The sequence below is a fragment of the Triticum aestivum genome, chromosome 3B (genome assembly GCF_018294505.1).
Source record: "Triticum aestivum cultivar Chinese Spring chromosome 3B, IWGSC CS RefSeq v2.1, whole genome shotgun sequence".
NCBI lineage: Eukaryota > Viridiplantae > Streptophyta > Magnoliopsida > Poales > Poaceae > Triticum > Triticum aestivum.
In genome coordinates, this window is record NC_057801.1 from 125,559,100 (window position 1) to 125,572,269 (window position 13,170).

Here is a 13,170-nt window from a genome sequence, read left to right on the forward strand (position 1 = left end):
AAGCAAAATATGATCACACCTTAGTAATATTTGGGTGTTGATCACATAGCAATGTGAACTAGATTGTTGACTCTAGTAAACCCTTTGGTTGTTGGTCACATGGTGATGTGAACTATAGGTGTTAATCACATACAGCTGTGAACTATTGATGTTAAATCACATGGCGATGTGAACTAGATTATTGACTCTAGTGCAAGTGGGAGACTAAAGGAAATATGCCCTAGAGGCAATAATAAAGTTAGTATTTATTTCCTTATTTCATGATAAATGTTTATTATTCATTCTCAAATTGTATTAACCGGAAACTTTGTACATGTGTGAATACATAGACAAAACATAGTGTCCCTAGTATGCCTCTACTTCACTAGCTCATTAATCAAAGATGGTTATGTTTCCTAACCATAGACATGTGTTGTCATTTGATGAACGGGATCACATCATTAGGAGAATGATGTGATGGACATGACCCATCCGTTAGCTTAGCATTATGATCGTTACAGTTTCATTGCTACTGCTTTCTTCATGACTTATACAAGTTCCTCAGGCTATGAGATTATGCTACTCCCGAATACTGGAGGAACACCTTGTGTGCTATCAAACGTCATAACGTAACTGGGTGATTATAAAGATGCTCTACAGGTGTCTTCGAAGGTGTTTGTTGGGTTGGCATAGATCGAGATTAAGATTTGTCACTTAGTGTATCGGAGAGGTATCTCTGGACCCTCTCGGTAATGCTCATCACTATAAGACTTGCAAGCAATGTTACAAATGAGTTAGTTGCGGGATGAAGCATTACGGAACGAGTAAAAAGACTTGCCGGTAACAAGATTGAACTAGGTATGATGATACCGACGATCGAATCTAGGGCAAGTAACATACCGATGACAAAGCGAACAACGTATGTTGTTATGCGATTTGACCAATAAAGATCTTCGTAGAATATGTAGGAGCCAATATGAGCATCCAGGTTCCGCTATTGGTTATTGACCGGAGATGTGTCTCGGTCATGTCTACATAGTTCTCGAACTCGTAGGGTCCGCACGCTTAACGTTCGATGACGATTTATATTATGAGTTATGTGATTTGATGACCGAAGTCTGTTCGGAGTCTCGGATGAGATCATAGACGTGACGAGGAGTCTTGAAATGGTCGAGACGTCAAGATCGATATATTGGAAGGCTATATTCGGACATCGTAAAGGTTCCGAGTGATTCGCATATTTTTTGGAGTACCGGAGAGTTACGGGAATTCGCCGGGGGAAGTAGTGGGCCTTAATAGGCCATACGAGAAAGGAGAGAAGGCCCTCAAGGGATGCCCCCCCCATGGGCTGGTCCGAACTGGACTAGGAGGGGCCGACGCCCCCCTCCTTCCTTCTCCCCTCTTCCTCCTTCCCTTCCTTCTCCTAGTTGGAATAGGAAAGGGGGGGAGAATCCTACTTGGACCGGGAGTCCAAGTAGGACTCCCCCTTTTGGCGCGCCCCCTATAGGTCGGCCTCCTCTTCCTCCCTCCTTTATATACGTGGTCAGGGGCACCCCAAAGGCACTCCAAGATTTGTCTTAGCCGTGTGCGGTGCCTCCCTCCACAGTTACACACCTCAGTCATATCGTCATAGTGCTTAGGCGAAGCCCTGCGTCGGTAACTTCATCATCACCGTTGGCACGCCGTCGTGCTGACGGAACTCTCCCTCGGCCTCAACTGGATCAAGAGTTTGAGGGACGTCATCGAGCTGAATGTGTGCTGAATGCGGAGGTGTCGTACGTTCGGTACTTGGATCGGTTGGATCACGAAGAAGTTCAACTACATCAACCGCGTTACTAAACACTTCCACTTTCGGTCTACAAGGGTACGTGGACGAACTCTCCCCTCTCGTTTCTATGCATCACCTAGATAGATCTTGCGTGATCGTAGGAATTTTTTTGAAATTTCCGCGTTCCCCAACACCAAAATGGTGGATTCATCACTAAATAAAGTCATGACCTCTCCAAATCAACTTTCATCATTATAATCGTCATAAATAGAAGGCATGCAATCATTATAACAAATTTGCACATAAAATCTTGGGGGACTAAAAATACCATCTTCATCAAATATAGCATCCCCAAGCTTTTGGCTTTGCATAAATAGGAGGCATGAGGATTTCAATGATGCTCGCATAAAAGATAAGAATTGAAACACAAAGAGAGCATCATGAAGCACATGACTAGCACATTTAAGTGTAACCCACTTCCTCTGCATATGGATTTTGTGAGCAAACAACTTATAGGAACAAGAATCAACTACCACAGGAAGGCAAAACAAGTGCAACTTCAAGATTTTCTACACATAGAGAGGAAACTTGATGTAGCGACCCGACCTCAAATGGTCAAGCCTTTGTGCATCCGTGTCATCCCTGGATCAGTATGTTGGCACACACAACACATCAATGTATATATCAAAGTGCAATCACATGTATAAGTAATGTAAAACTGATATATACCTCATATGTCGCAGCGAAAACAACAAACAGGTGTGGAGTCCCATCAACGCCAGCGGAAAGTTGAGTGTAGATCGTAACCCTACAACAAAACTCACTCGTCATAGAAAAATAATCCTGAAACATGATATGCTGCAGCCATGTAGGTCAGTATATTGAATATACCGGCAAGATCATTGTAAGAAAAATAGATGATAAAGCTATACTATACACAATATGGCTTTGTGGCTCCGTGTCTGAGTTTTGTTTGCGTAAAAGCTGCTTTATTTTCCCTACATCAAAGGATATAACCGGAGTCTATAATATAGATTTTTATATCATGACATCGTTCCGCCAACCGATGTCTCATAGCCCAAATCATCATAGTTTGCCCACAATTAAGTTTTGGATCCGGTGTTGAGAGTTCCGAGATAGATCCAAGTCCAGAGGTTCAAATTGTCCGTAACCGGGGACACGACTAATCAATTAGGTTTTAACCCTCTACAGAGGTTTTTACACTTTACCCGCAAGATTCGATCCCTCATTTTATGTTCTCGCACTCAATGATGTTTGAGAACAAGACAAACGAAACATGGTCTTCCAAAGAGTTCCTCTGACCACTGTCCGGTGCTCATCCAATCCTATCGTAGTTCTACATCTGCTAGAAATCGTCCCAGCCAGAGTCACAACTAAGGTCAACCAAGCCAGAGGCCACAATGACTTGCGGTTGCACAGGTAAGCTTCTAGGCATGAATTATTCTTCTGTCTCTTTGAGCCTGGGTGAAGCTTTCTGCAAGATGTCATGGCGCTTCTCCATGCATCCCGGACATCCACTATTTGCTCAAGGGTGCCTGTCAACCGTCCTTCACCTAGTAGTGTGTATTGAATTCTTGTCTCGAGTCTTGAAGTCTTAAGCCTTGAAGATGCAGTCCTTGCAGATTCCATCGTGGAGTTGATGTCATTGATGTAGAGTCCTCCATTCTCACACCATGATACGTCTCGAACGTATCTATAGTTTTTGATTGTTCCATGCTATTATATTACCTGTTTTGGATGTTTATGGGCTTTAGTTTACACTTTTATATCATTTTGGGACTAACCTACTAACCAGAGGCCCAGCCCGAATTGCTATTTTTTTGTGGCTATTTCAGTATATCGAAGGAAAGGAATATCAAACGGAGTCCAAATGGAATGAAACCTTCGGGAGCGATCTTTTTGGAACAAACGCAATCCAGGAAACTTGGAGTGGACGTCAAGAAGCAGCCGAGGCGGCCACAAGGGTGGCCGGCGCGCCCCCTGTCTTGTGAGCCCCTCGTGGCTCCCCTGACCGACTTCCTTCGCCTATATATATATATATATATATATATATCTACATACCCCGAAAACATCCAGGAGCACCACGAAAACCTAATTCCACCGCCGCAACCTTCTATATCCGCGAGATCCCATCTTCGAGCCGTCGCCGGCGCTCTGCCGGAGGCGGAATCCGCCATGGAGGGCCTCTCCATCACCACCAAGGCCTCTCCGATGAGTTGTGAGTAGTTTACGACAGACCTTTGGGTCCATAATTATTAGCTAGATGGCTTCTTCTATCTCTTTGATTCTCAATACAAAGTTCTCCTTCCTCTTCTTGGAGATCTATTCGATGTAACTCTTTTTGCGGTGTGTTTGTCGAGATCCGATGAATTGTGGGTTTATGATCAAGTTTATCTATGAGAAGTATTTGAATCTCCTCTGAATTCTTTTATGTATGATTGGTTATCTTTGCAAGTCTCTTCGAATTATCAGTTTGGTTTGGCCTACTAGATTGATCTTTCTTGCCATGGGAGAAGTGCTTAGCTTTGGGTTCAATCTTGTGGTGTCCTTTCCCAATGATAGTAGGGGCAGCAAGGCACGTATTGTATTGTTGCCATCGAGGATAAAAATGGGGTTTATATCATATTGCATGAGTTTATCCCTCTACATCATGTCATCTTGCTTAATGTGTTACTCTGTTCTTCATGAACTTAATACTCTAGATGCAGGCAGGAGTCGGTCGATATGTGGAGTAATAGTAGTAGATGCAGGCAGGAGTCGGTCTACTTGTTGCGGATGTGATGCCTATATACATGATCATGCCTAGATATTCTCATAACTATGCACTTTTATATCAATTGCTCGACAGTAATTTGTTCACCCATCGTAATAATCATGCTATCTTGAGAGAAGCCACTAGTGAAACCTATGGCCCCCGGGTCTATCTTTTATCATATAAGTTTTCCATCTACTTTTATTTGCATCTTTTACTTTCCAATCTATATCATAAAAATACCAAAAATATTTATCTTATGTTATTATCTCTATCATATCTCACTTTTGCAAGTTACTGTGAAGGGATTGATAACCCCTTTATCGCGTTGGTTGCGAGGTTCTTGTTTGTTTGTGTAGGTGCGTGAGACTTTTGAGGAGCCTCCTACTGGATTGATACCTTGGTTCTCAAAACTAAGGGAAATAATTATGCTACTTTGCTGCATCACCCTTTCATCTTCAAGGGAAAAACCAACGCATGCTCAAGAGGTAGCAAGAAGGATTTCTGGCACCATTGCCGGGGAGGTCTTCGCTCAAGTCAAGAAATACCAAGTACCCATCACAAACTCATCTCCCTCGCATTACATTATTTTCCATTTGCCTCTCGTTTTCCTCTCCCCCACTTCACCCTTGTCGTTTTATTCGCCCTCTCTTTCCCGTTCTCCTCTCTTTTTTGCTTGCCTTTTTGTGTGCTTGTGTGTTGGATTGCTTGTCACGATGGCGCAAGATAATACTAAATTGTGTGACTTTTCCAATACCAATAATAATGATTTCCTTAGCACTCCTATTGCTCCTCTTAATGATGTTGAAAATTGTGAAATCAATGCTGCTTTGTTGAATCTTGTTATGAAAGATCAATTTTCCGGCCTTCCTAGTGAAGATGCCGCTACTCATCTAAACAATTTTGTTGATTTGTGTGATATGCAAAGGAAGAAAGATACGGATAATGATATTGTTAAATTGAAGTTATTTCCGTTTTCACTTAGAGATCGCGCTAAAATTTGGTTTTCGTCTTTGCCTAAAAATAGTATTGATTCTTGGACTAAATGCAAAGATGCTTTTATCTCTAAATATTTTCCTCCCGCTAAGATCATCTCTCTTAGAAACGATATTATGAATTTCAAACAACTTGATCATGAGCATGTTGCCCAATCTTGGGAAAGAATGAAATTAATGATTCGCAATTGCCCTACTCATGGTTTGAATTTATGGATGATCATACAAAACTTCTATGCCGGATTGAATTTTGCTTCTAGAAATCTTTTAGATTTGGCCGCGGGAGGCACTTTTATGGAAATCACTTTAGGAGAAGCTACAAAACTCCTTTATAATATTATGGTTAATTATTCTCAATGGCACACCAAAAGATCTACTAGTAAAAAAGTTCATGCTATAGAAGAAATTAATGTTTTGAGTGGAAAGATGGATAAACTTATGAAATTGTTTGCTTCTAAGAGTGCCACTATTATCCTAATGATATGCCTTTGTCTACTTGATTGAGAATAATGAATCTATGGATGTGAATTTTGTTGGTAGGAAAATTTCTGGTAACAACGCGTATAGAGGAAACTTTAATCCTAGGCCGTTCCCTAGTAATTTCTCTAATAATTGTGGTAATTCCTACAACAACTCCTATGGAAATTTTAATAAGATGCCCTCTGATTTTGAGAATAGTGTTAAAGAATTTATGAATTCTTAAAAGAATTTCAATGCTTTGCTTGAAGAAAAATTGCTTAAAGTTAATGAATTAGCTAGGAACGTTGATAGACTTTCTCTTGATGTTGATTCTTTGAAGCTTAGATCTATTCCTCCTAAGCATGATATTAATGAGTCTCTCAAAGCCTTGAGAATTTCCATTTATGAGTGCAAAGAAAGAACCGCTAGGTTGCGTGCTAAGAAAGATTGCTTTGTTAGAGCATGTTCTTCTAGTTTTCATGAAAATAATGATGAAGATCTAAAAGTTTTTGATGAGTCACCTATTAAATCTTTGTTTTGCAATATGAATCTTGATAATGATGGGATTGGAAGTAAATCAAATTTAGTTAAAAAGTGTTCCAATGATTTGGAGTATTTTGATCTTGATGCTAAAATTGGTAAAAGTGGGATTGGAGAGATTAAAAGTTTACATAGTAATGAACCCACTACTTTGGATTTCAAGGATTTTTTTTTGCAAAAGTTGGATTTCAAGGAATTTAAATATGATAATTTCTCTTTAATAGATTGTGTTTCCTTGTTGCAATCCGTGTTGAATTCTCCTCATGCTTATAGCCAAAATAAAGCTTTTACTAAACATATCGTTGATGTCTTGATGCAATCTTATGAGGAAAAACATAATTTGGAAGTTTCTATACCTAGAAAACTTTATGATGAGTGGGAACCTACAATAAAAATTAAAATAAAAGATCATGAATGCTATGCTTTGTGTGATTCGGGTGCTAGTGTTTCCACGATTCCGAAAACTTTATGTGATGTGCTAGGTTTCCATGAATTTGACGATTGCTCTTTAAACTTGCACCTTGTGGATTCCACCATTAAGAAACATATGGGAAGAATTAATGATGTTCTTATTTTTGCAAATAGAAATTGTGTGCCCGTAGATTTTATCGTTCTTGATATTGATTGCAATCTTTTGTGTCCTATTATTCTTGGTAGGCCTTTCCTTAGAACGATTGGTGCAATTATTGATATGAAGGAGGGAAATATTAGATTCCAATTTCCGTTAAGGAAAGGCATGGAACACTTCCCTAGAAAGAAGGTTAAATTACCTTATGAATCTATTATGCGAGCCACTTATGAATTGAATGCCAAAGATGGCAATACTTAGATCTATTCTCGCTTTTATGCCTAGCTAGGGGCGTTAAACGATAGCGCTTGTTGGGAGGCAACCCAATTTTATTTTTGTTCCTTTCTTTTTGTTCCTGTTTAGTAATAAATAAATTATTTAGTCTCTGGTTAGATGTGTTTTTATGTTTTAACTAGCAAAAGGGCCCGTGCGTTGCAATGGGAGAAAAAATTCATAATTTCCAATGGTCATGATCACATTTCGCTGCATCACCGAGATACAATATCTCTCTCAATTTCTCGAAATCATGAACATTTTGAAATTATGAACAATTTGGGAAACTCATGCACATATTTGAAATCGCAAACAACATACTATTTCAAATTTCTGAACATTTTCTACAATCAAGAACATTTTTTTAATTTATGAATATTTTTTGCTATTTACAAACATTTTTTAAAAATTGTGAACATTTTTAAGCAATTTTCCTTAATTGGCAAACATTCTATAATCGATGAACTTTTTTAGAAATTGGGTGGAATAGTTATTGAATTTGATGAACTTTTTTTGATTTAACGAACATTTTTGGAAATGCCCGTGCATTGCAACGGAAAAAAACTATCAAGTTATACATGTGTGGTAGATATAAAAAAGTATGAATCAAATTCACAAAGTATATACAAATGATGTCATGATGAGATAAGACACTTTTAAAATGTAATTTCAAAAACGAACAATATGATGCTCATCAAGACTTGATTTTTTAAGGCGTCACAACAAAATATTTTGTGGCTGAGCAAACTGAATTGACGGACCCTGCCTGAGCTATACTGATAAATAAAGTGTCTCGCCTGGACTTAGCGTAGCGGTGTTTACCATAACCACTATTGTGATATGAGAATAAGCATAACTGTATATGGAAGCAAAATAGACATTTAGTCATTTTAATATAGCTTACAAAAACAAACCCTTAGAAAGTTATCTCAATTTTGTTGGGTTCAGCGTTGTACAAAACACGGAAACCCTTTTTTACCCAACATGAAGGACTAAATAAAATCATAAAACGAGCTATATAGATCTCCTAATAAAACCTTTATGGAAGCTACAATTAGTTTTGTTCATTATTTACGGATGTGTTTTAATTTTTGTGAACATTTTCTAAAAGCTGATGGACATGTTTTTTAAATTCCTGAATATGCTTTGAAAATTGGCTCATTTAAAAAAATCATGAACATTTTTTATTTCATGAAAATTCATTTCAAATCATGATTTGTTTATAATATGTGAGCAATTTTTTAAGTCATGAACATTTTATGATTTTTCGAATATTTTTTAAATTCACAAACAGTTTACGATTTTCCTACTTTTTTTCAAAACTCGCAATTGTTTGATATTTTGGAAATCCAAAATTAATTTTGAGATAAAAAACCAAAACAGAAATAAAAAAAGTAAAAAGAAATAAAAAATAGGGGGCGCCACGAATCCAAAATTAATTTTTAGAGAAAAAAACAAAATAGAAATAAAAAAAGATATAGAAAACAGGGGGCGCCACGACACGCACATGGGTTGGCCCATTACAGCGCTTAAGATGGGTAAAAAGAAAGAGAAAAAGCGTGAGACCTAGGGATCGAACCCTGGTCTCGAGTGTGGAGCGTCGTAGCCTCAGCCATTGCGCTACTCATGCATTGGTGCTATTATATCGTATCCACACTTAATAACAGAACCCGGGAGCGATATTTGAAATTAAAAACGAATCGTTTTTGCCACTTACGGGTGGCATTGGTGGGTAATTATTGCCAACTTCAAGGGTTGTTTTTATGACGTACGGGCAGAATCCCAATTCTCTTTATTATTAGGTAAAGATTAGTGTTTGTGCCAAGTAGAACCTATAGGATAACCTTGGGTGAAAGTTAATTTAATTCTGCTGAAAAAGAGAAACTTTGTGTGCACGAGAAAAAATTCAATAAATTACAGAAACGTGCTTTTGTGTTGATTAGTTTTGCTGTAGATCAATAGACAAATTTCCTAGGACTTCCTATTTTGGTAGGATTTTTGGAGTTCCAGAAGTATTCGAAAGTTACATATTTGTCAGGACCCCGACTCAATGCCACATCGATCTAGCATGTAACACCTCATATCACTTTGCGGCCTCACGCACGGTATTCCCACGGGTGTCGCCTTACCTTTGCCCGGGACCGTTTGCGCCTTTTGGCACACGTATATGATAGTGTCGCTAGCATCCATATGATAATGAGCCCGGGCTAACATGGCTAGTCGTAAACCCAAAGTGGCACAAACTTACAGGGACAGGCATCCATGACCCAGCATCCAACGTGTCGGTCATCAGCGAGTGAATCCAGGCTGTAGCACTGGGCTAGCAGGACTCCGGTGAACCGGGCTGTATCGGGCTAACAGGACTCCGGTATTCATCGCGTGACATTTCCCCGAAGGGACAGACACAGGAACGAAGAAGGACACATGCCGGCCAGCCTAAGTGTTCCGGAGTAGTAGCAAGCTACCATGGCTCAGTGGAAACACTAGGAGACATTTCCCGGTAAGAGAGGCTACTAAGGATAAACAACTAGATAGCCAGATCCCACACATACCAAGCATTTCAATAACATACACACAATATGCTCGATATGTGCAAACACAACATGGCATCACAACATGACTCTACGACTCAAGTATTTATTCAATAGGCTCCGAGGAGCGAGATATTACAAACATGGGTCTCATGACCCAACAATCAGAGCATACAAGTCAAAGCACATGCGGAAGCTTAACATGTCTGAGTACAGACAACTATAAATGAAAAAGGCTGAGAAGCCTGACTATCTACCAGATCCTGCCGAGGGCACAAGATCGTAGCTGAGGTAACAAGCTAAACGTCGAAGTCCACGCGGTACTACTAGCGAGACTGAAATCTCTCTGCAAAAACATAAAATAGGCAAACGTGAGTACAAATGTACCCAGCAAGACTTACATCCGATCTATCTACATATGCATCATTATCAACAAGGGGGTGGTGGGGTTTGACTGCAGCAAGCCAGCTTTGACTCGGTGGCTATCCTGAACTACGACTGCAAGTAACTCTTTGAGGTGGTGCACATGAGTCCACATATTCACCAACCAATACACCACTATGGAACCGCTCCCGTCTCCCTACGAGAACGCCATCCACAGCACTCACGCTTATCTTGCGTATTTTAGAGTATCCACTTTCACTTGTCTATGAACTGTACAAGGGGTCCAAGTTTCCATATCCGAGGAATCCGGCTATTCGAATAGATAACGATAACCCTGCAGGGGTGTACTTCTTCACACACGCTCTCGCCACTTATCGCCATGTACACGTTATGTACCTCGGCAACCTTCAAGCGGAAGCCGGGCGAGGGAGTCGGCCACGACCTGACTAACCGAACAAGTCTCTAGTCCAGGTTTATCGCCTATTCGGGTTCCATCCGCAAGGAGATCCGGCCGGGGTGTCGCTTACGGCCCCAAACGATGTGAGCAGGGTTCCCAAGCCCACCTCGACGGGTGGATCTACGCTTGGTACACCGTGCCACTGTGCCTAGTCTGTCCCAAGCCCACCTGTACCGGGTGCCACTTGGTAGACTACTAACACTACCTACAAACACCAGAAACTAGTTGCAACTCCTGGATAGAGATCATGTTGATTAATAAGTCGAGAGGGGTCGAGTTACCGACACCCAATGTGTGGTAGTAACTGTTCATGGATCACAAACACAGAACTCAGTTCCTGAGGACGGCTGCAATGAGACAACCCACCATGTACTCCTACATGGCCTCTCACCGCTACCTTTACCAAATCGTGTTCACACACTTAGCTCACACACAGTAGGACATGTTCACACACCTCTGATTCATCCCCGATGAATCAGACCTGACTCAACTCTAAGCAGTAGCAGGCATGACAAACAAGCATGAAAGAGTAGGCACATCAGGGCTCAAACAACTCTTACTCATGCTAGTGGGTTTCATCTATTTACTGTGGAATGACAGGTCATGCAAAGGATAAAGGGGTTCAGCTACCGCAGCAAGTAACAGTTGAATCGTTGTTGTCCTAATGCAGTAAAAGAGAGCAGGAGCGAGAGAGTGGGATTGTATCGGAATGAACAAGGGGGTTTTGCTTGCCTGGCACTTTTGAAGATAGCATTGAGTCTTCATCAGTGTCAACGATCACATCGTCGGTACAACGTCTACCGAGGGGGAACAACACCGGCAAACATAGAAGAAACACAATCAATGCAATGCAACAATATGATGCATGGGTGTGACATGGCAATATGCTGTGGTTTGAGCTACTCCAGCTAGCAACAAAGTTAAATGAAGTTGGTTTGAACCCTAAGTTCAAAACCAAAATCCATATGTGAAATTCAAATGTCATTTAATTGATTTGTGCTAAACAGCAGCTATAAGTTGTTCTAACATGCATGAAAATGGTACAGATGGATAGATTGGATTTTTCTGATAATTTTTCATATATGAATTATTTAATTTGGAGTTACGGTTGAATTTCTATGAATTTTAGAAGTTTTAGGCATTTTCTGGAATTATTAAATCATTTAATATTTATTTAAATTCCAGAAAGGAATTATTGTGTCAGCATGACCTCATGCTGACCTCAGCAGGTCAACGGGCGTCCCAGGTCAAACCTGACGTGTGGGGTCCACACGTCAGTGTCACAGTTAGTTAACAGGGGGTTATCTGCTTAATTAAAGGATTAGGGGGGTCGGGGCCCACTGGTCAGTGTTAGTGGCTAATTAGGTTTAGTTAATATTTAACTAAAATTAGTAGGGCCTGGCCCCACTAGTCAGCGACCCTGGGGAGGTCAAACCCCTGGTCAACAGGGTCAATCCCGCTGGCGTTGAGTCGCCGGCGAGGCCGAGGCGGCGGAGGCCTTCGGGTTTCTTGCTCCGGCGACCAAATGGACGGAGGAGGGGCTCTACGGATAGCTGGAAGAGCGCCGCGTCTTCCTGTGGAGTCAGTTGGGGTCGGGGCGGCCGGAATCGGCGCCGGCGACGACCTAGGTGGCCGCCGGAGTTCGGGCGACCACGGGTTTGATGCTGCAGAGAGCAAGCGGGCTAGTTTTTGCGCTAGGCATGCTCTATGGGAAACTACGAACGCGCAGGGCTCGCCGGGGTGACCAAATGGTCACCGGAGCTACGCCGGCGGCGAGCTCGGCGGAGGTGAGCTTCGGCCATGGCAGAACCGGTGCTAGAGGACGCGCTAGAGGAAGGGCACAGGGGGGAAATGGAGAGGAGCTCACGTAGCGACTAGCAGAGTCGACGACGAGGTCGGGGAAGCTCTGGACGACGCGAATTTACGGCGGCGATCTCCGGGCACCGGATATGAAGACGACGACGCTCCGGTCAACTGGGGCCTCCTCTGGTCGCGTGTGTCGGTGTGCAGCTCCATGGGGTCGGGACGGAGCTCAGGGATGCGAGGAGGGAGCGAGGGGGTGGCTGTGGCCGCGGCGAACGGCGTCGGTGGCGACGAGCTCCGCTCGGGCAGAGAGGGAGAGAGAGCAAAGGAGAGGATGAGGCGAGGGAGAGAGTGAGAGAGAGCCAGGGGCTGCGTGGCGCTCCGTGGCGTCGTCTAGGAGGGGCCGGGGAAGCAGGAGGTGGCCGGAGAAGCAGGAGGTGGCCAGGGCGCGTGGCCGCGCGCTCCGGGCGCGTGCCCGTCCTCCTGGCAAAGGAGGAAGGCGACAGGGGGTAGCGGTGGCGGGCTGGGCCGGCCAGCTGCAGTGCTGGGCCGGTTTGGCTACCAGGTGAGCGCCAGGTAAGTTGCTGGGCTTCTCTCCTTTTTTATATATTTCTGTTCTGTTTTGTTTTTCAATTTATTT